The sequence below is a fragment of the Pantherophis guttatus genome, chromosome 1, assembly GCF_059756535.1.
Source record: "Pantherophis guttatus breed Tessera chromosome 1, ASM5975653v1, whole genome shotgun sequence".
Lineage (NCBI taxonomy): Eukaryota > Metazoa > Chordata > Lepidosauria > Squamata > Colubridae > Pantherophis > Pantherophis guttatus.
Window position 1 is genome coordinate 148,370,254 of NC_142063.1, and position 27,460 is coordinate 148,397,713.

The window sequence follows — 27,460 nt, forward strand, 5'->3', positions numbered from 1 at the left end:
CTAGTTCAGCAGATCAGCAGATCAAATCTCACCGGCTCAAGGTTGACTCAGCCTTCCATCCTTCCGAGGTGGGTAAAATGAGGACACAGATTGTTGGGGGCAATATGCTATTTAGTATACTGTCTTTGGTGTAAGCCGCCCAGAGTCCTCGGAGAGTGGGCAGCATAGAAATATGAAAAATAAATAAATAAATGAATGAATGAATGAATGAATGAATGTTGTATTATTACAAATTGTAAGGTATCAGGCAAAATTTCCTATATAAGGATAGTCAATCAGTATCTTAAAGCCTGTACAACCACACATTTTGAATTCCAAATCATATAAATGAATCTGGATTGCAAATTACTAAGAAACAAATAAACGTTTTATCTTTTTTTATCCAATGGAAAACAGTTTAAACCGATGAAAACTTTTGTTTAGAGTGAACACACAGAACACTTAAAAAAAAAATGTCCAGAAATCCCAATATCACCTACTTCCATCTTGACTTTGATCACTATATCCAACAATCATTCATTCCTATCCTTTTGCACTTTCTATGTCTTTTGTGCCAACTGAGGACACAGAGAAGCAGGTTTTAAAATTTTAACTCCCTACTCCCTTCACCACAAAACCTGAATTTAAGTACATCAACACATGCGTCACTGTGCTTCCCTTTCATCCTTCAATCGTACTGCTTCCAAGCTGCACCCTTATCCTGTCCCTAGAACAGCTGTGTGCTGTTCTGCTCTGCACAGAAGTAGTCCTCAACTTATGACCACAATTCAGGCCAACACTTCTGTTGTTAAGTGAAACATTTGTTAAGTGAGTTTTTAAAGTGAGTTTTGCCCTATTTTACGACCTTTCTTGCCACAGTTGTTAAGCAAATCACTGAAGTTGTTAGGTTAGTAAGCCAGTTGTTAAGTGAATCTGGCTTCCCCATTTGTGTCAGAAAGTCACAAAAGGGGATCACATCAGGGGTGAAATCCAGCAGGTTCTGACAGGTTCTGGAGAACTGGTAGTGGAAATTTTGAGTAGTTGGGAGAAGCAGCAAATACCACCTCTGGCTGGCCCCAGAGTGGGTTGGGAATGGAGATTTTCCAATATCCTTCCCCCAGGAGTGGGGAGGGAATGGGGATTTTGCAGTATCCTTCCCCTGGAGTGGGGTGGGAATGGAAATTTTGCAGTATCCATCCCCTACCACGCCCACCAAGTCACACCACACCCACCAAGCCACACCCACGGAACTGGTAGTAAGAAAAATTTGGATTTCACACTGGATTACATGACCCCCCAGGACACTGTGACAATCATTAATATGAGTCAGTTGCCAAGCATCTGAATTTTGATCACATGATCATGGGATGCTACAAAAGTTAATTACTTTGAAAATCGGTCATAAGTCACTTTTTTCAGTGCCGTTGTAACTTTGAACGGTCACTAAATGAACTGTTGTAAGTCGAGGATTACCTGTACAGCTTTAGCATACAAGATACTAAGAACTGGGATTGATGTGTCCCTGGATTGAAGTTCAGACCCTGCTCAACATAATCCAGATGAAAAAACCTCTTCCAATTGTAAAAAGAATTCTAGTTGCTGTTTTCCCTTTGTTCTCATTATATGGTTGACTAGCTGAACTTTTTTTATTCCTTGAAACTATGGCTCAACTGGTCATCCTTTCAACCACTAGGTAGCAGCAGAGTTATAAGCTTTTTTAAAAAAAACCAAACAAACTCTTTGCTGCCATTTAGTTCAAAGTAATCAGAACTAGGATCACAACATCTTAACTGTAAACCCAGAACAAATAATTGTATCAGTGAACTGTGATGACTGAGGTTTTCAATGAGCATATAGAATTCACTAGCCCTGTTGAAGAGGGGAGGGACAGATCTCACACGGCGTTTCCACCATGCCTGTCATTATGTCCACAACCAAACACAACAGAACGATTTTCTATTCTTTTTTTCCACCCCTCCATTTGTAACATAACATTTTTACGTGTGGTTTTATTTTTGATAAGCTGCTACTTGAGGAGAAACACCATATAACTTTGCCTTTGAAAAATAAATAATAAACACACGCAGCCTAAATGTGATGACGTCAATATTATGTGGCATCAAAAAAAAAAAAATTCCCTTTTTCATAGTGGCATTGTGACATTGTAGTTAAGGACAGAGTCTATGTAGTGACATCACAAAGGAGGTTTGGGTTCTTAGTGCATCTTAGTGCAGGCAATTGTAGAACCAAATATGTTAAAGTCTACTTCCCACAACATTCTTCCTATATAGTTCTTCTTACCGTACACAGACAATTCTTTATCACAGACATGTTAATTTTGCCTAGGGTGCTTTTTTAAAAAAAATAGATGTTATTTCACTGCAAAAATGAACAAGTAGCCTTATACTTTGTACTCATTTTTGCCTTTTTCTTTTTCTGTTTCTTGGGGGTTTTTTCTTTATCTTCTGTTCACCGTGCTTCGTTCCTGTTTCAGCCATTCATTTCCTGAATAAGTCTGATAATGAGGGTTGCCTCGTTATTACAGTAATTATTATTTTTCTCTTCACTAAATATTGCTTTATTAGCCTTAAACTGCAAGATAAAAAGCATTTGCTGAACTGCCAGCCAACAAAACTAAAACAATCAATGGGCAGCTTTTTAATTATTATAATTGTGCAAGTTTCTGAATTGAACGTTGTGGAGTCCTTTTAGTGTCTACTATACTTTCATAACTAAGCAGGACTTCAGGGAATACTGCTGATGCACAAAGGGATCTGGAATTTAGTTACAAAATGTAATACCATTGTTCTTGATTACTGGAATGCATTCATTCTTTTTTATGAAACTTGGTTTACTAAATACATGTTACAGGAATTATGTATTGATCATGTTTACAACATTTAAATACTCTGAAAGAAGTCACTCGGAATCGGGTGGCATATGAATTTATTATTATTATTAAGCCATGGAGGACATTACATGCCTGGTTTACACAGAAACTATGAGTTCCCCCCCCCACTCTTTTGCTAGATCATGTCTTCAGGGCATATGTAACAAACCATCCTTTCATCAAGATGGAAAAATACAAATTGTGAAATTGCAATACTGTAATGTAAGGATGATGGCATCACAATATTACAAATCACATTTCATACTTGCTCCCATCAATGTCCAATTCATAACCTTATGATCTAAAAGCAGATAAAAAAATAAATCCATATGCTGCCTGACTATATCATAAACTCTATTGCCCATATTTAAGCGTACTGCTGTTTTATATGGATATTAGAATCTGTTTTATTTCCAGTTATCTGACAGTAATTCCAAGTCATTCTGAAACCTTCTTCTATATATAAATGCTATTTTCAGTTCAAATGGACTCTACCTCTCTGGATGTTGCCAAATCCTGCGATGCTGTCAGCAAGATAAGATCCAAGTTGACTCACTTCACATCCTTCATCTTCAGCACAACTGTGGCTAAGCTTTGAACAACTATGAATAGCAATCTAAAAGGCCTCTAAAAGGATGCTGGTAATGACACAGTCTGAGGCCCAACTTCTATTGTTCATCTGTAAGCATGCTCCTTAGCTTCAGCTCCTTCAACTCTGATATCTATGGCTATTCTGTTTTTTTGGAAGTAGGAGTGTGTTTCTTTTAAATCTGGTACTTCCCCATATCAAAGATCCATGGCTTAGAGTAGGGCTGTCAAACTCATGGTCCGCGGGCCAGATGTGCTGGCCATGCCCACGCCCGGTTTAGCAAAGGGGGAAAAAGTCACTTGACAACACTATGACAACGCAAGTTTGACACCCCTGGCTTAGAGGGAGGGGGTTGGACAGGAGGAAGGGTTCTTTAGCTATCAGTTCCCCAAATGCAAGGAGATGATCTGTAGCCAAGATGGGAGAACTGATAGTTAGAGACCTGTCACCCAAGTTTCTATCCCCAACTTCTGTCCCTCCTCTGTTGAAAGTTAGTAGGGCTGATATCTTTCAAGCCAGGAAGAAATATCAAGAGAAGTAGGAGGAAATAAAACTGGAGGGAATGGTTCTTGAGCCAGCCACCCTCTAATTTCATATAGGAGAAAAGGAACCCTCACCTGTTTCTCTTGCCAGCCCAGATGGGGTGGCAAAGAAGAAGAATTGTTTTTCCAGTGAATCTACAATTACCTGGAGCCTCTTCTGATTTACTGGAAACTTCAAATCACTCTCTAAATTGGGGTTTGACAAACTGTTAAATCACATCTGTGTGAATTTCTTCCCATTCAATCCCACACTTTTGTCTGTCTCACCCATCTGGAAGATGGGCTGTTTTTTAGACTCAAGTTTTAGTAAAAGGCCCATTATCAAAAATAACCCAAGAGATGGGATCACCAGAGCAATGCCAACAATCTGTCACTTGGTCAACTGGAAAAAAAAAAGTTTTGATTGATGAGAACTGGTTCTCCATCTGTTAAGAAGTCAAGCAACCATTTCTAGAACAAGCAGCTGAGGCAGTCTGCCTCTCCTTTACACAAGAACTTTACACAAGTTCTCCCCCTGTACATTAAAAAAAAAACAGTCTGAGAAAAAGAAGTGAATCTTACTGCTATATTTTGCCTATATATAATTCTTATTTGAATGCACCACATTTCCTAATATTCATATGTAGAAATTTTAAACATTTTTTTTTAAAAAAACCTTACTAATCAGAGCTTTGAGATATTTATCCTGGCATTGAATTGCTCCAAGAGAAGTCTGATACAATGCTGGACACCAGCCCGGGACAGCCCATCACAGCAGTTGGTGGTGTTTTTCCCACTGATGGGTCACAGTGGGTGAAGGATTGATGACATTGGGAAAATCCACCAATCTTAGACCTTGGGTTGCCCTACATTAAAAGCGTCAGGACAGTACCAATTCTTGGTCTTATCACTGAAGCAGAACAGGACCTGGCAAAGAGAGTACCACAAATAGAGCAGCATCACTGTTGACCAGGGGAAGCATGATAGTAGTGTTCCAATATTTGAGGGGCTGCCACAAAGAAGAGGGAGGTCAACCTATTTTACATAGACCAGAAGGTAAGTCAAGAAATGATGGAAACTAATCAAGGAGAGAAGCAACCTAGAACTAAGGAGAAATTTTCTGACATTGAAATCAGTTAACCAATGGAACAGAAGTTGCCTTCAGAGGTTGTGGGTGCTCCATCACTGGAGGCTTTTAAGAAGAGACTGGACAGTCACTTGTCTAGAATGGTATAAAGTCTCCTACTTGAGCAGGGAGTTGGACTAGAAGACCTCCAAGGTCCCTTCCAACTCTGTTAATCTGTTATCAACTGGACGAACTGATATTAATATGGCCATGAGTGAGAACTTTAAGTAGATACAGGTAGCCCTTGATTTATGATTATAATTGAGCCCAAAATTTCCATTGCTAAGTAATAGTGTTGCCCAATTTTACAACCTTTCTTTCCACAGTACTTAAGTAAATCACTGCAATTAAGTTAGTAATGTGGTTGCTAAATGAATCTGGTTTCCCCATTGACTTATCAGAAGATCGCAAAAAATGATCACATTTAGGACAGTGCAATTGTCCTAAACACGTGTCAGTTGCCAAGCATCCACATTTTGATCACATAACCGTGGATAGCTTATAGCAGTCATACGGGTGAAAATGGTAATAACTCAACTTTTTTCAGTGCCATTGTAACTTCAAGCGGTCACTAAAAGAATGGCAGTAAGTCAAGGACTATCTATACTGATGCATATGTATAGTGTGTGTCCTCAGTTAAAGTGGAATTGCAGACACATTCATTAGTATCTGGCTAAGCCCGTCCCCCACTAACCAAACATGTAGAAAACTTAACCCCTTTGGCGATGAGAAGGAAACGCTGCTCTAAATAGTTTATTTCTCTTGGGAAAACTACGTGAGACTACTTCTCTTCCAAATCATTTAAGCAGTTTAAAATATTAGAGGTTTATAGCATGTTATCTAACTGCTGTCGCATCTCCCTATGATCTGAGGGGAAAAATCCACACTGCATACATTTGTTTATAACAACATGGCTATATATACTAACCAGCAACTGGGGAATATGCATGTGCTAGGATTTGCATTTCACTGCAAAACAAACTCCGTCTCTTTTGAACGAGAAAGCATTAGGGCAGCAGTTTAATCAATTCTTATTCTCAGATGTAGCCAAAGGATTTAGAAGAAGTTTTTGTTGTTGTGAGTGGGATCTGTTCAACCACACCAACCTGTCTGAAATTTGTAAAATCTGTCAAACTCTAAGTTGTAACTATTTATTTATTTATTTATTTATTTATTTATTTATTTATTTATTTATTTTTAAATTTGTATACCGCCCTTCTCCCTGAGGACTCAGGGCGGTGAACAGCCAAATAAAAACATAAACTGCAAACATTAAAATACAATTAAAAAGATATATATAAATTTGGCCCCATGATTAAAAACAATAACAAACAATTAAAAACATTTTAAAAAGTGTTAGGCCAGCCCGGCTTGCTGGAAAAAGAAGGTTTTAAGGGCACGGCAGAAGGCACCGAGGTCTTGAATTCTCCTTATCTCTGGGGGCAGCTGATTCCAGAGGGTACGTGCTGGATTTAGAGCATTTTAGAAACAACAACAAAAACACGAACTTAATACATAAATTCTGTCTTACTGCTCACTTCTGTGCCTACTAAGGATTAGAGAATTTTTCTGAGAGACAGAATATGGCTCAAGGAACTGAACTGGAGAACACTTTTTAAATGAGAGAAAATAAAGACGTTTCATGTGGAGTGCTTGAAAAACAGGTCTGGCAATCAAATCCAAATGTGTTTATAATGGATACGAAGCCCACTTTAGTAAAAGAGAGCTTTGGCATTTAGAACAGAAGAGTGTTTATTACAAATGAAAACTGAAAATACTAAGAATATTTGAAAGCCATGGCAATCATAAATGGTCACTGGTGGAACATTATTTTATTTACAATGATTTAAGCTGTCCTCAATCCTTCCAGCAAGAAAAAAACCAAGGAAATATGCAACCAAGAAAATGATCCACCCAACTCATTTCTATATATATTGGTTTCTTTTGCTTCAGATTTAAAGTTAGAAATCGTATTTTGGAATTTTTGTCCAGCTAAACAATTTCTTCACTTAGTAAAATAGTTGTTTAGGAAAAGAACTAGGCTAACTTATATAATTTTTATATGATGGAAGTTGATATTTCTTTGGTTCTCATTTATAAAGGTAGAAAACTCACAGGACAGGGACCAATATTGCATCCATATAAATGTGGAACTTCAAAAAAACAGTGGGGATTGTATAGAATGTTTGCAAATGCTTGTTAAATCAGAGAAGAATTGGGGAGAAATGGGATAGGGGGGAATGGAGTCCAACATATATAAAGTAAACCCAAGATAAGTGCAGAGACAAGGGTCATGGTGAATGCCTGAGTAATGTCTTCCCCAAGTGCCAATCAACAGGAACCACAATAAATGCGGAGTGTGGCCGCGCGGGTGGTAATGGGAGCGACATGGCCCTCCCATGTAACACCTCTCCTGCGCGAGCTGCACTGGCTCCCGGTGGTCTTCCGGGTGCGCTTCAAGGTTTTGGTTACCACCTTTAAAGCGCTCCATGGCTTAGGACCTGGTTATCTACGGGACCGCCTACTACCACCAATAGCCTCCCACCGGCCAGTACGCTCTCATAGAGAAGGACTCCTCTGGGTGCCGTCAGCCAAACAGTGTCGGCTGGCGACCCCTAGGGGGAGAGCCTTCTCTGTGGGGGCACCTACCGTCTGGAATGAGCTCCCCCCAGAGATACGGAGGATCCCGGAGGATCCCGGATCCGCGCACCTTCCGCCGCGCTGTGAAGACCTTTTTATTCCATCAGGCGGGCTTGGCCTAATCTCTTCCTTTTTTAAATATGTAAATTTTAATCTGTTTTTAAATTATTGGGGTGTTTTAATCTGTCTGGGCCAAAATGATTTAATTTGATTTTATCTGGTTTTTAAATTTTTTGTATCTATGTATTTTATTGTTTGGCTGTTCACCGCCCTGAGTCCTTCGGGAGTAGGGCGGTATACAAATCAAATAAATTAAACTAAACTAAATACCACTGAACCTTTGGATGGGGGAAGGAACACCATGATGCAAGATGAAAGGAGAAAGACTGGCCAAAAGAATCCTTGGTACAATCAACATTTGTACCAACGGTGCTTTTTCAAGAGGCAACTGGACTTTCTGTTTTTTCTAAGAAGACAAGTGCAAATGATCAGCTGTCTGAAAGGAGTATAAATTCTTCCATTCCTCACCATCCAGTCAGAGCTGAAGAAGCTTCTTGGATGAGAAGTGAAACATCTTCATAGAAAAACCAGAAAGTCCAGTTGCCTCTTGAAAAAGCACCTTTGGGATAATCATGACCTGGATGACTGAGAATCTCCATAGACAATCAACATTTGTAGTTTCCGCCTTAAAGAAGAAACATTGGAACAGGGTGGATTTGATTTAAATCGAGTTGATTTAAATCACAATTTAAATCATGATTTAAATCACTAGTAAAAAGGCTTGATTTAAATAACTCGATTTAAATCATAATTTTTAAAGAGCAACTGTCATCTCTGCTACTCCTTTGACCCACTGTTGACTCACCGATAGTCCCAGTGTTGCAGAATATACAGCCTCATGCTACATAACTAAGCTCCATTTCATGCTGAATAAACTAAATTATTTATGTATCTTAAATAGAAAACTATCTTACGATAGATTTTTACCCCAAAAGTTTTTTATTAAAATAAATTCGATAAAAATAAAAAAAAATCCGATTTAAAACAAAAAAATCTGATTTTTTTGATTTTTTTTAAAAAACATTGATTTTTATCCACCCTGCACTGGAACAATAGTGAACCACACTATTGTTATCTAACTCCCACCACAACCACAACCACCCACAAAAAACTAGAATGAATCACAATGTGGTAAGACAATTCAAGGCCCAAATCATAAATAAATGCTGGATTATACATGAAAATAAAGCATTCATACATGAACAATTATGGGTAAAAATATCTAGGGTAATATTATTTCACAATAACATACAGATTTAAACCATACAACCCTAAACAATACAAGGAAAATTTAATGGAGAAGAAGGAACGTATATTTCAAATGTACTATGACAATTTTTTTTAAAAAAACAAGGAATGATGAAAGGAAGAAAAAAGGGGAAATGAGATGTCTTAAGACTTATTCTAGTTCTTTGCAAGTGACACTTTAATAAGAATAATTCAAACACTCTGAAAAATTGTTCTTTTTAAAAGAAAAATAAGAAAACTCTCAACAGACCAAGGAAATGAAAAGACAGAAATATGGCATACAAATATTTTACTTTAAATTGTTCTAATTTGATTTTAGATTTTTTTCCCCTCTTCGTTTCTTATTAACTGCAAAAACAATTACTGTATATTTGTTTGTCTTGAAAAGACTATTTCTATGAATCTCAATTATTCTAAAGAATAGGAATAGGACTGATTTCTTTACTCAGAGGATTGAAACTCTGGAATATAAAATATGTGCGCTGTAGGCTTTTCTTTCTGTCTTTGCATCTTTCCCCCTCTAATATTCTACTGTATAAGAGCACAGCAGACAATCTAAAACTTTACCTCAGTTTCTTTCAACTCTACTTTTAAATGCCTGTTGTATTTCAACTAATTGGAAGCTGAGTCCTTAGGGTTTTCTATCAACAGGAAGAACGATGGGGGATTAGTCTGGACTATGCATTCTCTCCTCCTTTCCTATGTAGATTTTTTTTTTTTAAGTTTGAAAGAGGGCTCTTTATCACATTGAAAAAACAATCGGGCAAGTTTGTAAATTTTGTTGTTGCTTATATTTGGCATAATTCATGAAAAAGGTTCTGTCCCCATATAATCTCTGGCAGATTATTCTGAACCCATATAAAGGGATCATACAAATGATCACATAAAATGATATAAATGAGAGAATCATCTGGTCTAAACACTTTAAACTACATTACTTAAGTCTACTTAAATAATTGAGAATTAAGCAGGCTCAGTTATTCCTTTAAGGGAGACTAAATTGTCACTGAATGGGCAGATTATTAATGCATAAACGTTTTATTTTATTACCTTTTTATTACCAGGAATAATACAGAAGGCTCTCTGTATCACCTCTCATATTGCAAATGCAAGGTATGAAAAATCATGGAGGGGGTAGGGGGGATTTGCTACTGTGCAAATGTTCCCAATCCTTCTTGTTGCATAAAGTAAATGTGTTAATAACCCAACCATGTGATCCCACGACACTGCAACCATCATAAATACTTGCCAGTTGCCAAGAGCCTGAATTTCGAACATGTGTCTGTGGGGATACTATAACAGCTGTAAGTGTGAAGACCGGCCGTAAGTCAAATTTTTCAGTGTCATTGTAATTGTGAATGGTCGCTAAACAAAAAGTTATCAGTCAAGGACTATCTATATCAAGGGTGTCAAACTCAATTTCATTGAGGGCCGCATCAGGGTTGTGTTTGAACTTGGAGGGGCCGGGGTTGGCATGGCCAGGGTGGGCATGGCCAGCTCGATGTCACTTGTATCGGGGGCGCCTTTGGTGGCCCAAGTGCTCTGCCAGTGAAAACAGGCTCCCGAGCTCAGTGTTTGCTGGCAGAGGCAGCATGGGCCGATCCTTTGCTGTTTCCAGGATGGCCCCGCAGGCCAGATCTAAGCATCCCGCAGGCCGGATCCGGCCCACGGGCCTTGAGTTTGACATCCCCGATCTATATCATTGTAAGAGTTCTCTAAAATACCTGCAAACGGAGGCACTATGAAGTCTCATGTACCCAATGGAGAGATTTAAAAAATCAGTCTCACATTGGTTTGCTTATAGATTTTTTTTGTACAGATTCCAGTAACGTTTCAGTATTACAGAGTCTATTTGTGATGCTTGTAGTTATGAGAACTAAGAAACCTATTATTTGAGAACAAATGATAGATGCTTTATGTTAAGGATGCAGAAGATAAAAGCACAAATTTTTTTGCCCCCTAACGTACGTACAAAGATTTGCAAAGGATCCCTGATACATAATCAGCTGCTCCATGTGACTGGAACCATCAGATAATCTTGTCATGTTGAGAGTTTATTCATCTGCAGCTGTTCACACACTGGAGTTCCTTGGCAAACAGTTGAGGTCAATGGACAGATGGAGGATACTGAAAAGGTGACACTGGAGATGGAACTGAGAGTGCAATATAGATACTTTTTTGCCTGGTGTGGTTGAAAACAAGACAAAGCGCAGAATCAAAATGCAGCAACAGCAATGTTAAACTCACAGTTAGAATACAAAACAAATTTGGTCGCTCATTACAAGAAGAACAAATGTAAAATCTAAAGATACATTTCAGCACAACAGTCTAAAATTAGACAAAAGACAAATTAGAGCCTTTGAGGTTTTCCTGAATATTAACTTAATTGAATATTTCCTAAATATTAAGGAAGGAGTTAATTTTACATGCTGGGTGTATTGGGGAATTGGTGAGAGAGCTCCACATATCAAAAGTGTCAGTAGCAGAAAGGTCATATTCCCCAGGCCTACCAAACTATTTTGTCCTAATGTAAGGATGATCTGTATACATTGGATTTGCAGTTAATCATGGAAACATAGGACTGCAATAAACTAACCTAGACGAAACCAGATCATTGCCTTATCTTAACCAGTTCTGTTCGTATTGGTTGCAGAGGTTCTCCAAAATTTCAGATCAGGGATACTTCTGTACTGGAAAGCCTATGGTCTTCCAATGAACTATGGTATCAGATTAACAGAGTTGGAAGGGACCTTGTAGGTCATCTAGTCCAACCCCTTGCCTAAGCAGGAGATCCTACCTACACCATTTCTGACAGATGGCAGTCCAGTCTCTTCTTGAAAGCCTCCAGTGATAAAGCTCCCACAACTTCTGAAGGCAATCAACACAACTCTTCATTGGAGTGTTTAAGTCTAAGCACATGAAAGTCTAAAAGAAAAGTTTCCTAGACAGAGATGTTTTTTTAAAAAGATCTTTTTTATATAAAGTTTTTTATTTTTTAATTTTCTACAAAAATATCAAATTAATGTGTGTACAGTGTAGCACCTGGGTGTCCAACATTCTAATACAAATAAAACTAGTAAAATTAATCGTAATTATTAGATTCAATCAACTTATATATTTCTAATAATAATGCACAATTGTAATAAGTTGCAATCTGTCATTATTCAATTATTCCATGTTTCTCTTATTGTTACTTTTGTTTTATTATATAGAAGAGTATACATTAAGATTCCCTCTTTTCTTATTTCTATCACTTATTCTAACTTTTAATCATATCACCTTTTACTAAAAAAAAATTTTTTCTTTCTATCCTACCTAACTTCTAATCATGTCACCTACCTAAAAAAAAGAAAATAAAGGAAGAGAAATGGGATAGCAAATCAAAACAACAAAGAAGAAAAATCATCTATCCATCGTCCCTTGCCCGCTTCAATACTTTAGTTGCTATGCTTTTTTTTTTTTAACTTGCTTCCCAAATTCCTCTCCTGGATCTCTATCTCAGTCAGAAAATGCTTCTTGGCTATTCAATCTGGGTATTTCTCCCATCTCTACACTCTTAAAAAGATCTTTTAAAAAAAATCTTATATCATAGCCTTTGTCCTGTCTAATAATAATGCAGAAGAGAGAAAATGGATGCCTCTGCCATACCAATCATGTTTGACTGGTATGGACACTGAAGCCTGGACACTGAGGCTTTGCTGGTTGCCTTCCTATGCTTTTCTTGTGGGATGCTCAGGCTTGTGGGGGCGGGGTGAGCAGTGGCTGGGTTTGGCAGGGGAGATTGCCACAGAGTGCCAGGCTATTGCTGATACTGCTTTCCCTCTAGAGACGACTTTTCCTTCCCTCTGACTAGCCCTGTGACTCCAGCGGTTGAGTTTCCCACTGTAGGTTGAAGACCGATTTCTCTCTCTTAGCAACAGCCAGAGGAAGAGGGTGGTGACTGAAAAGGGCTCCTCCACCACTTGGTGGAAATGGCAGGGGAGGGTGAGTGCATTAGTGTGTATGTGTGTGTTGTAGTGAGAGTTGCAGTAGAGTGTGATGGAGGAGTGGGAGGTGGTGGCTGGTTACCCTGATGACACTGAGAGTCAGTGTTTCTAAAGTGATTTGGGGTGCCCTGTTTCTCAATCTAGAATTAAGAAGAAATTTCCTGATAGTTAGAACAATTAATCAGTGGAACAACTTGCCTCCAGAAGTTGTGAATGTTCCAACACTGGAAGTTTTTAAGAAGAAACTGGACAACCATTAGTCTGAAATGGTATAGGGCAGTGGTTCCCAAAGTGGGTGGTACCGCCCGCTGGGGGGCAGTGGGATGCCTTAAGGGGGCAGTAAGAGGCAAGGGGGGGCAGCAGGGGGCGCTAGAGGCAAAAGGGGGCGGCAGGGGGGCACTAAGTGGCAAGGAGGGTGGCCCCCACCCTTTGGCCTATGCAGTTACCTCCTTGCAAGCAAACAGCAAGAAAAAACAACTCCTTTCAGCTTCAGCATAGGCTAATTAACCCATTGATTAGATCAGCCTCCCGACTCTCAGCTGATTTGCTCTCAGCTGTTTTGCGCAGGGCTCTGCTGCTTGCTGCAAAGAGCTAAATTGCTGGAGCAGATTTTTTTTTCACCTTGTGCTAATCAAGCTGAAAATGAAACTGAAAGTAAAGCAAAGCAGGCTGTTGGCTGTTCGCTGCAACATTGGAAAATTAGACAGAGGCAGATTTATTTTTCTTCTTTTTCCTCACCAAAAAAGGTAGGTGCAAACAATGGGAAATTTAGGGCAAAAGAGGAGAGTTCAAGATTTTAAAACACAAAAGAAAAAAAAGGAGAAAGAAAAAGGCAAAAATGGGAAGGGAGAAAAAGAAAAAGAAATGAAAGAGAAAGATGTTATACATATTTAGAATTGAAATATGAATAGTAGTAAGAAATAAATGGGAAATCATGATTGTAAAAATGAAATGAATAATAATTGGAATATTTGTCTTTGTATTTTTGAAATCTAGACAATGATAAGTTTTCCTTTTTTTCTTTTTTTTAGAAATATGAATAAGTATAAACTGTAACAATTGAAATACCTTTAACAGTATATGGTGGTGAAAGTAAAAAGGATTAAGTTGTAGCTTGGATAACAGCTAGAACATTTTTAAATTTAATTAGGGAAATTGTAACGATTGAAATATTTTTAATTATATATTGTGATGAAAGTAGAAATGATTAAGTTGTGATTTGGAGGATTATATGGGCAAAACTATTTTGGTTATTGGGAGAGTTTAAGATGTGAAAATGAGTAACATAAGGGGAAAGCTCTATTTAACTAGGGAATTGTAATAATTGAGATACTATTAATTGTATATTGTGTTGAAAGCAGAAATGGTTAAGTTGTGGTTTAGAGGAATATATGGGGAAATTATTTGGTTTATTATTATTGGTAAATATAATTAATTGATTTGTAAGAAATTGGATTGCATGGAAATAATTGGAATATTCATGTTCATATTGATTAATATACAAAAAAGATAGTTATATAACTAATTGATTTATATTAAAATGTTGAATTTGCATTAAACAACTGTAATATTACATAATTAAACAATGTGAGGATGGATATAAAAATAGATGACAATGGGAAGGGGTATAATATAGAATAGAAGGGAAAAATTGAATTTGATTAAGATTAGAGATGAAGATGAAGGGTAATATTGGTTTTTTTAAAAAATAGATGAGGAATAAATATGGCAAAAAGGAAATATAGAAATTGTAAATTTAATTGAAATGACTAAACACTGTTTAAATTTGTGAACCGGCCAAATACTCTGTTCAAAGAAAATACATTGGATGTTTGTATGTGTGTTTCTAATTATTGCTATTTATTCATATTTGTTCTCTTTTATTCTTTAAAGTTTAACAATTCATTCTTTATCTTAATATCTTTATATTTGTTTAGGGTTGGCTTTCTTCCCTTTCATCTTTTTTATTGTACAGCAATCTTTCTCCTCAAACCTACCACCTCTCTCTTTTCTTTCCTTCTTACTTTCTCTTCCTCCCCCTCTTCTTCTCCTCCCTACTTCCTCTTCCTTTCTCCTTCTCCTCCTCTCTTCCTCCCTCTCTTACCCTCCCTCCTACTCTAATTTCCCTTCCCTTCCTTCATCCCTTCTCTTCCTTCCCTCTCTCTCCTTCCTTCTTCCATCTCTCTTCTCCTTCCTTCATCCCTCTCTATTACTATATTCATTTTCAATTTTATATTTTCCACTATGGAGTTCAGGCAACCCTGGTCTTTCTTTCATTTATCAAGTATATTTCTCAAAATTTCCTCTCATCTTTTTAATTATTAGCAGTATATTTTATCTAATTCCATTTTTTCTTTTAAATCTTTACTCAAACAATCTTCCAATCCTTAGACTTTTTACTTTTAACAATATATTTTTACTTTACTTCTTACAAGTATATCATTCGAATCATTTTTTTGCATTTCAATTTCATCCAGTTTTACATTTAATTTCCATATTCCATCTTATTCAATTAATTCTTATATTATAATTTATTCTCTCCTTTTAGTGCTTCTTCCAATATCATTCTTTCTTTCACATTACATTGTTCTATTTTTCATTTAACAGCATTTTCACATATTTCTACAACTAGCGTCCTTCTCTTTATTAACAAAGTAACGTTTTCACTGACTCTTAACCATTTTCTCTTAGTCTCTCCACAGTTCTCTTTCTTGATGTTTTCCTCCTTTTCTCCCATTTCTTTACCTTCTTCTTTTTCCTGTTCTTATATCTCCCCTTCAGCCTTTTCCTTTAATTTTAACTCTATTACTTTTCATTCTCAATCTTACCCCATTTATTTCTCTTTTCTTCATATTTGAGATGTATTTTCCCATATCCATTTTTATTCTATCACTATTGAACCCAGTGTAATCATTTTTATCTTTTTTTCAATTATTTCCTTTTCAATATTATCTCCTTGTTTCTCTTGCTTCTCATTCATCTTTTCTCTTTTTTTTTGCAAGCTAACCAATTCTCTGCTTCTTTATTTCCCTTAAATGCTTCCCTTACTTTTTGAAACATCTCCCTTAGTGTCTCATAATCATCCTCCCAATTCTCCATATTTTCAATTTTAAAAGGCTAGGATTTTTAAGCTTATTCTTTTCATTTACATATGTAGAGGGGGATGCTTTTCAAGGAGCCACAAGGGAGGTTGAGAGCAGAGTCATTCTGACAGTGTGTTTTAAAATTGCTTGGAAGACCCATTTTTTCCCTAACAATAATGGTTTGTATACTTTGGAATAAAACATACCTGTATACCTGGAAAAAGTACTTGCAAAACTTGGACAGAAGGAAAAGAAAGGCAGGACTGGACTCATTATCAGTAGCTAGTAGTTCATTGTTATCACTGACTCCCACTGATTCTAAACTCATTTTAAGACTGGGATTGGTGACTACTGAAATTTAAATATTCAACATTGGTCTCAGAAATCTTTGATTTGAACTATCAAATCTCTGATTTGAACTATCAAATCTTTGATTTGAACTTTGATTTGAACTATCAAATCTTTGATTTGAACTTTGATTTGAACTATCAAATCTTTGATTTGAACTTTGATTTGAACTATGGCAAGAAAAATCATAAAATGGGACAAAACTCTACACTTAAAATATGTAGAGAATTCAAGTGTTGAGAATGACCCATTATTTCATCTCTTTTTCCGCACTAGGTACCACTATTTGATTTCTTTTCATTTTATTCAAATAACAACAGAAAACCCAATACAGTTCAGTATGAATTGGCTTTCCAGTCCTTCCTTGATGCACTTTTTCACATTGGTTATCTAGTTTAAATGCCAAAGAAAAATCAATGATATATTTTTCAGACCTTTGGAGAATCACACTGTCAATTGTTTTGCTCAAGCAAAACTAACAGGTGTGAATTAAGTTTTAGTTAAAAAATGGAGCTTTAATTCCAGAAGTCCATTCTTTAAACTTGGACTTCTGGAATTAAAAGGCTCTGGATTAAATGGTACTCCAGACAAAAGATAGAGAAGAGTATCTTGCTTTTAGACATGATAATAGCTGTCTAGAAAGGTGAGTTATGAGCTATTTTTACATCATCAGAAATTTATTACCTGTTAAAAATGCAAAGACACGGAGTACAGGAGCAAATAAAAGACCTTCATGTTGGGGTTGGTTCTGGACCAAATCTTACTTGTGGGACAGAAACCAGCTCTCAGCCCTCCTTGTGACTTCTTGAAAAGCACCCCCCCACACACGCTCCACCGCCTGAGGAGGCAGGGGAGGGCTGCACATTGATCCCAAGGGGGTCTGAGAATGGGTGTGAATTCATCCTACAGCCCTCTCCATCCCGTCCTCTGTGAAATTGCTTTCTCCCACTCGCTGGTGGTCAGCAAATTCAAAAGGAACCCCCAGCTGAGAATCACTGCTCTAGATTGGTTGATTCAGGGGATTTCTTTAGTGTTAACTAATAGTGTTAGCTATTTTTGTTACAGGGATAGATTTGCATTGGAGCAACCTGCAGGCCTCCCAAAGGCTCTGCGCACCCTGTTTTTGCGAAAAACAGGCCCATTTTTCACAAAAACAGGACATGCGGGGCAAGGCTTCAGGAGGCTAAAAATGGCTGTATTCCGTGTATTTTACTGTTACTATCTTCCTTAGTGGGTCGTGCAAACCGCTATTCCGAACAATGCTATTTATAGGGGTGGGGGTGGGGGCAGTGGTGGGTTGCCCCGGTTCTCACCTGTTCTATAGAACCGGTAATAAAACCGGCAGGAGGCCCCTCCCATCGACCCCGACATCACCAAAATGCTTCTGCGCATGTGCAGAAGAGCATGTGCATGCGCGAGCAAAGTGAGCGCACGCGCACAGCCCCACTGCAAACCGGTAGTAAAGGTAAGTAGAACCCACTCCTGGGTGGGGGGCACTGAGGATGAGTTTGTAGTACCAAGGGGGTGGTGGACTGAAAAAGTTTGGGAACCACTGGTATAGGGTTTCCTGCCTGAGTGGGGTGGTGGTGGACTAGAAGACCTCCAAGGTCCCTTCCAACTCTGTTATTCTATTCTATTCTGCTTCCAGGGATGGTTGCAGAGGACAATGGGAGTGCAGTTTTGGGAATGGGGGAGGGCTAGATTTGGGGCTGCTGCTAAGGAGGTTGGAGTATATAGACAAGGGGAGATATGGTGGGAGACAGGGAGAGGGCTGTCCTCAGGTAATGCAGGACCATCGTCTTACACTGGTTTTTCATTCCAGCCACTTAGTCTCAGCCCTGGTCAGCAGACCTTCCCACAAGAAAAGCAGATGGTACAGAAAGGCAACCTGGCCCTCAGATGCTGCTTTTAAATGCCAGGTTGGTCCATAATAAGATCTCCTTCATTAGTGATTTACACATTGGTTGGAGGGCCAACCTGGCATGTACCTCTGAGACTTTGCTGGGTCTGAAAGTAGAGGGGTAGCCCTTTTAGAGATATGCCCATCTGGGTTTGGGAAATGGCGCCAACTGAGATTCTGAGGCAGAGGCTGAGGCGTGATAATTGTCATCTGGGAATTTCTTACAGCTTCAAGACGAGCTTTTGTTCATTAAATTGGGCTCTTAAGTTGGTTGATCAAGCTGCAAGAGAGTGACAGATACTGGCCCAAGTTCATCAGGAACTTGGAATTTGTCCTTCTCCATTCCTGGTTCATATTATCATACCACAGACCAGTGGTGAAATCCAATTTTTTTTACTGCCGGTTCTGTGGGCATGGCTTGGTGGGCGTGGTGTGGCTTGGTGGGCGTGGCAGTGGAAGGATACTGCAAAATCTCCATTCCCTCCCCACTCCTGGGGGAAGGATATTGCAAAATCTCCATTCCCTCCACACTCCTGGGGGAAGGATATTGCAAAATCTCCATTCCTACCCCAATCTGGGGCCAGCCAGAGGTGGTATTTGCTGGTTCTTCAAACTGCTCAAAATTTCCGCTACCGGTTCTCCAGAACCTGTCAGAACCTGCTGGATTTCACTCCTGCCACAGACTCTCTCTTTGGCACACATGCATGCATACATACATACATACATACATACATACATACATACATACTGCACATACATAAATACATACACACTTCCTAAATCACTTCCTTTCTTTTAGATAAATAAATATATACATTGCAGGTCCAATTTTGAATCTATTCTGTCCAGACCGAATAAAAACATGCCATTGCCTAAAAGTCTAGGAAGTTAAAAAAGAAAGAAATCTTGGAAGAAAGCAATGGCCAACTGCTTCCCTACTGTTGCCAGGAAAACTGCATGGACATGGCCAGGAAGTCGCCAGGACTTTACTGAATAGATAGTAGATAAATTGTCACATGAAAGCTCTCTTGCGCTCTTTCTTTCATCTGGTTCCATGGTTGCTATAGAAACTGTTCCTTTTGTTTGCATTTATTCAAAGTAGCCTGCTCTTTAGGCTAAATAGCATGGAGTTTTCATATGTGAGCAGAAAAGAAACACTATCCTGATTCAAGCCTTTCAATGCTTATTCTCTGTATATGCCCTCTCTCTCTCTATTTAAGCTAACTCTCTTTTGATACTTCTCTTATTCCTTCATGAAAATGAGAGTGAGGATTATACTAATATCATTATGTCACCACTCCTGGGCAACAATCCCAGATGTCATGTGACCTTAAGAAAGGGGGGGGGAACATAAGGGGTATGAAACAGAAAGGATCTCAGAGCTTGCAATGTTTGGCCACAATATTTTAGTGACAGATCTAGGTAGGTCACCAAGCGAGGGCATTGAAAGTGGCAGGTATGCTCCAAGTATATCTTCCCAATCTGTTTCAGCTGTTTAAAAGGGAAAATGGATCAAAACATCCAGTTCATATGTATTGCTTAAACCTTCCAAAACCTGTTGGTGCTCTTCTTCAATACTGACTGACAGCAGCTGGAGTAATAAGCAATTGTGCATACAATGCTGGGTTTTTGTTTTGTTTTTTCCTGGAGGATAAACTGTTAGGAAAGGAGAAAATAATCCCAGATTTCCTGAAGATCAGATGGGGATATTAACATTATTATTATTACTGTGATGGGTCACACAGAAAGCCAGATGTTTGAGAGATTGGATTTGGTATTTTTGTCCACCTATTGAGTTTTTCCTATGGACAGGGACAGGCAAATATTATGTTTCAATAATATTAAAGGTATCACCGCAGAATTGTTCCAAAAAATTGCTGTTCCAAAAAAAAAACCTGCTTTTCTAATTGACTGGTGGTGATTTTGACAATGTTCAAATGGTGCTCTAGATGTTTTGAAATTGTATCCAAGGAAACCTTTTACTATTATTATGATTTGTCCCACAGCCAGATGTTTAGACTAATTTAGCATTTTTATCCACCTATCAAGTCCTCCCCAAGGATCTGGATTAGGCAGATGTTGTTTGATGGTGTTAGAGGAATTGTCATGGGATTATTATTATTATTAAAGTAATTCTGATTGTATGCATAACAGATTCACCCAGCTGCAGATGTTCAAAGACCACTGAAGAGGCAGAAACACATAGAAAATGTTTTCTTTCACAAGCAAAACAAACTGTGTTACTTTTGGCAGGATTAATTCAGGGGTGAAATGCTACCGGTTCATACTGGTTCGGGCAAACCGGTAGTGATAAAAGCTACCGGTTCGGGTGAACCGGTAGTAAAAAAAAATTACCCGTTCGCTTGAACCGGTATTTCCGATGATCAGCTGTGCCGCGCAATTTATATTCACTAGAAAGGAGGAAATCCTGCTTTCTAGCGAATCTAAATCGCACGGCACAGCTGTTCCCCCCCCTGCTGTTCTACTTACCTTTTTAAGCTTCCTTTTTCCACGCAAAGTGTGTGTTTGGTGCGCACAGTGCGCATTTGGCGCACACTGTGCATGTGCGGGCAGCAAACCGGTGGCAATCCACAGAGGATTTCACCACTGGGTTAATTCCTTTTTATGACAATTCAATATGTGATCATCTTTACACAAAAATGCAAAGCTTGTTTTTAGTAAATAGGGAATATGAATGGTTTTTAAAAGCAATGATTTATCTTCCCCATCTAAAAAGGAGTCAAATGGATCTTTAAACAACTCTTCATATGCGTGAGGACTATTTTTATTTATATATTCATTAAGTTTATATGCCACCCATCTTAGTCCTCAAAGCAACTAATGATATAAATGATATAGGCAGGATAGAAGAAGTCTTCCCCATTGATAGTTCTGGTACCTGTCTTGATAAGGGAAAGGTGCCCTCATGTTTGAACCAGCCCTTCCTCTGACGTCGTTCATGTCTGAGGTAACCCATGCCTGGGGATAACCAATGAGTGGAATATGAGACATTCTCGCTACCACACCCCTTCATTACAAACTGGTTTCTCCCACCACACCAGCTTTCTGGGAGACCAGGAGAGAATGAAAGGGGAGAGTCTACTCCCCCAAGTCTGGTTAAATATGGAAAGGAAACAAAAACTTTGGGAGTCTATAGTCAGTTCAGCTGAGGTGTGTGGTAGAAGGCAATTGAAACAAAAATTCAACTTTAGGAAAGGCACCAAAGGAAAATAATACACACAACACACAGTTCAAATACAAAAAGGCCCAACAGAAATCTAACTATAGAAATAACTTTCTACCTTGCCTTAGGTCACCCCTCATCCAGGACTCCAGACAAATCCCTCAACCAAAATGTTTCTTGCCCCAAACTCCTACTTTTTTCCTCTGGAAAACATGACAGAACCACCTTCTTTTCCTTTATTGGTTATCAGAGTCAGGTAACTCCTTCTGGGTGTAGGAAGTTAGCACCCACCCCTCTCCTGGAAGAGTGAAATATTTTAGGAAATATGAAAAAGGCAGAATATTATATTTCCCTGGGATAAGCATGTTTTGAAGCAGCTCCCATCTTCCTGCCCCCACCCTTTGTCAATGGGCCATTAAGGCCTGGGCCAGTCTATTCTACATAACAAAGATCTACCTCCTTCAGGCAGAGCCATAGTAGGAATTGCCAAAGATCCAACAAGGATTAGCCCTCTACACAATAGCAGCAGAAACTCACCACATGTGACCTGGGAAGCACATGTGACCATCAGCCAGCAAGGCCCCCACCCCCTGGGAGTCTGACAACCAATCAGGATACTCTTTCGTGGCCCCAAGAAATGCAGAGCCAGAGAGAGCATAAAAACCCGAGGATTTACTGTATCTGCCCCTTTTCTGTTCAGGAACTCAAGCCATGTGATCCTGTCCACCATTAAACCATCTTTCCAAGCAGTCTCCATGTTTCCAGTGTCTGTTTTCCCCACTTGGAGCAGAACCCAGAAGGATGTTTCTTCCAACAATTGGCGAGCCAGTGGGACTCCAAGCTAACCTAACCAATGGACCAGGCCCAGGTAAGCCTCCCTTGCTAGCAGCAGACCCATTGAGTCTGTGGGTATGTTTTCCTGGACCTTGGCCATTTGGAACTAGGTTTTAAAGGGGTTTTGAGTTTGAGCTCAAAGGCTGCTTGGAAAGAAGGTGAGTACCTCTAAATTTTAATTTTAAAGTATGGAAAAGCATGGGGAATTTGTGTATGCCTGCATGTGTGTGAGTGAAGGCCCTTCTCCCACGTACAGCTGGATCTTGCTTCCTCTGTGCATTTCCTAGCCGCAGAAAGACTAACAGTCTGGAGAGCATGGGGGTTTTGCCAGAGCACAGGACCTTCTGTTAGGGAAGGAGGAAGTGTGTGTGTGGGATTCCACCTGGAAAACAATCTGATTCCACCTCTTTGAGCAACCTCTAGCCGCACCTCTACCTACTGCTAGCTCCACTGAGCGGTGACCGGCAGGATAGAGAAAGCAAGGGGGGGGTTGCCAAATGTGGAACTTTGTGTTTAAAAGGAATGGAAGCCGAGTGAAAGCCAAGTGTATGAAGGGGGGGAATAAATTGTGAAAGGAAACCCGGTTTTGTCCAGCCCAGACACGGGGCGAGCGTGTGTGTGTGTAAGAGGAGGTGCCCACACCTGGCTGCAGGGGTCAGCAGGTCCTCGCGGATCCCCTTTTTGGATCCGAAAAGTTGTGGTGATTCCCTAGAGGAAGGGGCCCATACTTCGCAAGGGAATCGAAGTCCTTCCCAGAGCTTTTTCCTCTGAAAACTGAGAGCGTGCCACCCGGCTAAGTCGAAGTGATCCTTCCGGAGAAAAGGAAAGGGTCATGGGTAGCGATAGTTCGCGGGTGGCGGGGACCCCAGTAGATGAAGTGCTCGCGGCCTGGGACGCCAGGCGGGTGCCCATATTGAGGGGCATGGATAAAAGGAAATTAGGAAAATTGTGTCAAAAATGGGCTTTGCTAAGAGATAACACCGGGAGACAAATTTGGCTAAATAAAGGTACTTAAAAGAAAAGGGAAATATATAAATAGGAATGTTGGGGTTTTTGTTTGTTTTGTTTGTTTGTTTTGTTTGTTTGTTTGTCTCTGTCTTCTATGCAACCACGTGGTATTTTTAAGATTTGTGCCTTCCCTAATTTAACTGAGATTTATGGTGGGAATGATCAGTATGTGTGAAATCTCAGAGTTCTGCTTTCTTCTCTTTGTCCTTCTTCTTTTTATGTGTGTGTGTCTAAGTCTTTGTGCACCCTCGAGGTAATTGTAACTGTAAAATGTATCTGATCTCTAGAGACAAGAATTTTAAATTGTTAGGGAAAAAAAAGTTGAAACAATGAAAAATGGGAGAGAGAGAAAAAAGAAAGAAAGAGCCTTTGCCCTGTGTTTGTCTGGCCAACAAACACAGATTAAAGAGAGCATTTCATTTCATTTCTGTTTTTTTTTCTCCTCCTCTCTCTGTATCTTAAAGTAACAACTCAAGTTTATGAGGAAACGTTTTAAGTTTGTTTACAAGAAAAAAAATCAGTCTTGCATTTACTGTATGTGTTTAAATGGGTTTTACCTGTTCATCTCTTTCCTGAAGCATGTGAATCCAGTTTTTTCTTATCTGTTGTGTCTCCATTTTGTTGAAACTGCATTATCTGTTTAGTAACTGCAATACTGTTGTGTTGTTTCTTTTCAAACTCTGCCTGCAAGCTATCTACACCCCCCCCCCCCAATCTGTAATCCTGTTACATTGCCTTTCCTGGGAAGATTACCCACAAAAGGGAGGAGGGGACCCTGTTCTAATGTCTTTCAGCCCTGCACAAAGGACTCTGCAACCTGTGGAAGCAGAGCACATGGATCCAGATGCTGCCTCCAGAGGAGACCTTCCATCTGATTGAACCAAAAATTGGGTTTGAATCCAGCCTCCACTGAAAGTCAGCACAGCAACCAGAGTGGAGCAGACCTTCCCAAGCCTGACTGACCAGCCCTACCACCAAGCATGCCACCCAGCAGACATGAAAGAAATGACTTTGAGATGTATAAGTAAAGACCAAAAGACTCTTTTCAATTCCCAGAAGACAGCTGGAAAGACTATGGGGGGAGGGTGGAAATTCATTGTAAGGTTTTCTTTCTTGTCTCATTTATATTGTAATCAGTTTATTGTAAGAATTGTATTTGAGAGTGATTGCCACAGCAAGTTATGTACACTCTAGATTTCTGTCTGGTGGAGAGGAGAAATATGTCCAAAATGTTTGTATCGCCTGTATTGTAAAAGTAGCTGCATACACATGCACACACAGAGACACACCATTCAGAATTAGACTGAAACTATTTCCTTCACTTACCTCCACACAAAGCTTCTCCTAGATTGATTTTTGCTCTGTGGCACTAAAAGCCCAAGGAGTCTTATCTCCCTGCTAATTTGATGGGGGAGGGGGCAATCCCCCCTCAGGCAATTCCCTCACTTGAAGAGATAGCAGAAAAGTGATCTCCAAAACCCAAGCCCTGACTGTGACTTACAAATGATGCTGCCCAGTTGCCCAGTAAAGGAAGATATATTGCACTGGTGGTCTCATGAGTAGAAATCCCAGGGCTCATTATGTGTAACAAAAAAAAAAAAGAAAAAAAAAGAATGGATATTGTACACTGGCTAACCTCAATTTGGACTCACAAATCCTGGATGCAATAAAGAGCTAGGGCAGGTTCAGTAACCAACCCTTGGAAATGGGCAGCCTGCAATTTAAAGGAAAATCATGGCTGTGAAAAATTTTGGGACATGTGTTTGCTTGAAACCTGACTGGAAGCTCACAGAAAGTAATATCTGAAGTCTGAAATTAATTGGCATGGAAAATTGGATACTGTAAAATTCTTACCAGAAATTTTTTCCTGGCTGCTAGACCTTCATGGTTGAAAGCTTTTGGAAGCCACTGAAGGAATCCTTTTCTGTTGCCTCTATCAATGCCTCCCCTTTGCATTAGAAAAATTAAAAGCACCCATTAAGGCTCCCTGATTTGATCAATTTTAATCTTTTGCCAAGAACTTGTTTCAAAGCTCACGTTTTGAAAAAAAAAAGAGTAGGGATTGTAGGAAGTTAGCACCCACCCCTCTCCTGGAAGAGTGAAATATTTTAGGAAATATGAAAAAGGCAGAATATTATATTTCCCTGGGATAAGCATGTTTTGAAGCAGCTCCCATCTTCCTGCCCCCACCCTTTGTCAATGGGCCATTAAGGCCTGGGCCAGTCTATTCTACATAACAAAGATCTACCTCCTTCAGGCAGAGCCATAGTAGGAATTGCCAAAGATCCAACAAGGATTAGCCCTCTACACAATAGCAGCAGAAACTCACCACATGTGACCTGGGAAGCACATGTGACCATCAGCCAGCAAGGCCCCCACCCCCTGGGAGTCTGACAACCAATCAGGATACTCTTTCGTGGCCCCAAGAAATGCAGAGCCAGAGAGAGCATAAAAACCCGAGGATTTACTGTATCTGCCCCTTTTCTGTTCAGGAACTCAAGCCATGTGATCCTGTCCACCATTAAACCATCTTTCCAAGCAGTCTCCATGTTTCCAGTGTCTGTTTTCCCCACTTGGAGCAGAACCCAGAAGGATGTTTCTTCCAACATGGGCACATCAGGCTGGCTTTTGATTTAAAAGTCCAGCTGCTTTAGACAGAATGCACAGACTTTCACCTGCTTCCCGTTCCTTCCTCTTAGATAATTTGAACATGAAGATGAAGGGAAACCACGATTTAGTTAAGGAAATGCAGGGATTGAAGCGTGTGAATTTTGTTAATAATTCCCATCATGAGTGCTGATCCGGGACTACTTTTCTGAAAAGTTCATAAAATGAAGAGGAGGGAAGCTGGTTGTTGTTCGTAGAGGTTTCTTCCCATCAGCTCCAGTCACTGTAGTTAACAATTAAAGACAATGGGAGCTATCCAGAACTTCTCTTGTAATCCAATGTGAATGGAGTTTTCCTGTTTACCTAATTGTTACAACTAGAGCTCTGTCTCTTATACGAACAACTAACAAAGCCTGAAAGGAAGAATAAGTTGTTCTTTCTGCTTCACTGGGCTCATGTCCAGCAAAGCAGAAACAACTAACTTTAATTTGTTTATCTGCAAGAAGTCAACCAGTCCTGAAGGAAGTTATTCTTCCCTCCCACTCATACCATACTCCTCCTCTCTCCCACATGATACAGCACTTTGAACAAAAAAATTATTCCCCCATTGAAATACTTTATAATAAAATTCTAGTTGCTATGTAGACCTCTGCATAGGTCTACATTTTAACCACATCCGCTGCTTTGCAGGATTTCTCAATTTGCGGTGGGTTTTACCATCACTGGCTCAAAAGTGTTGCTGTACATTATTAAAATGTGACACCATATGACCTAAATTGAACTGTCCTCACCACTCTGAGAGGAACATGTAGATTTATTATAATAACGTTTAAAATAATAACCCTCAAATCCTGCATTTACCTTCACTAGCATAGAAACAGATAACGGGGGGGGGGAGGGGGGAGAGAAGGAAGGTCAGGGCAGGGGGGAAATAGAGGAATTAAATAGTTTCTGAACTATCTTTAGATCACAGATGCTAATATTAAAATCCGATTAACTTTTGTTTCAGTATTTTTTACTGGACTGTAGAAAATGAGAGAGAGAGAGAAAACACAAAACCTGTGAGAGAAAGAGTGAAGAAAAACTCTAGCAAAATAAATTAATGGAGAGAACAGAAGGCAAGGGAATCCCCCGCCTCTCATTGGGAAAACAACAGAACAGCAGGGGAGGGAATTCCTGGGTATTCATTGGGGGGTGGGGGGAGAGAGAATCACTCCCAGTGCTGAACAGAAGGGAGAAGGGATTCCTTCCTTGCAATGAAACCCTTTGGGGAGAGCAAATTGATAGAAAGGAACAGAAGGGAACTGTAAACATTTAGGAGAGGACAGGAAGTAGGATCAATCTCTGCAGTGTCTCTTCTTATCCCCTTGGAGGCAATCAGTCTTGAAAGGTTTCCACTAATTACATCAAAGCAACCCTGTATGTCAGCTAAAAGCTTCACTCCTTTCACTGCATCA

General features: G+C 39.4%; 1 protein-coding gene and 1 long non-coding RNA gene across 14 annotated transcripts in view; one reads left to right on the forward strand and one right to left on the reverse strand.

Moving 5' to 3' along the window:
• The window catches only part of KCNH7 (potassium voltage-gated channel subfamily H member 7), a 330,241-nt gene that overhangs the window by 261,758 nt on the left and 41,023 nt on the right, over positions 1 to 27,460 (reverse strand). The window lies entirely within an intron of this gene.
• On the forward strand, positions 2,256 to 3,607 carry LOC117670906 (uncharacterized). The gene is made up of 2 exons (XR_004592721.2): positions 2,256 to 2,523; positions 3,349 to 3,607. It is a non-coding gene; the product is annotated as an uncharacterized LOC117670906 (long non-coding RNA).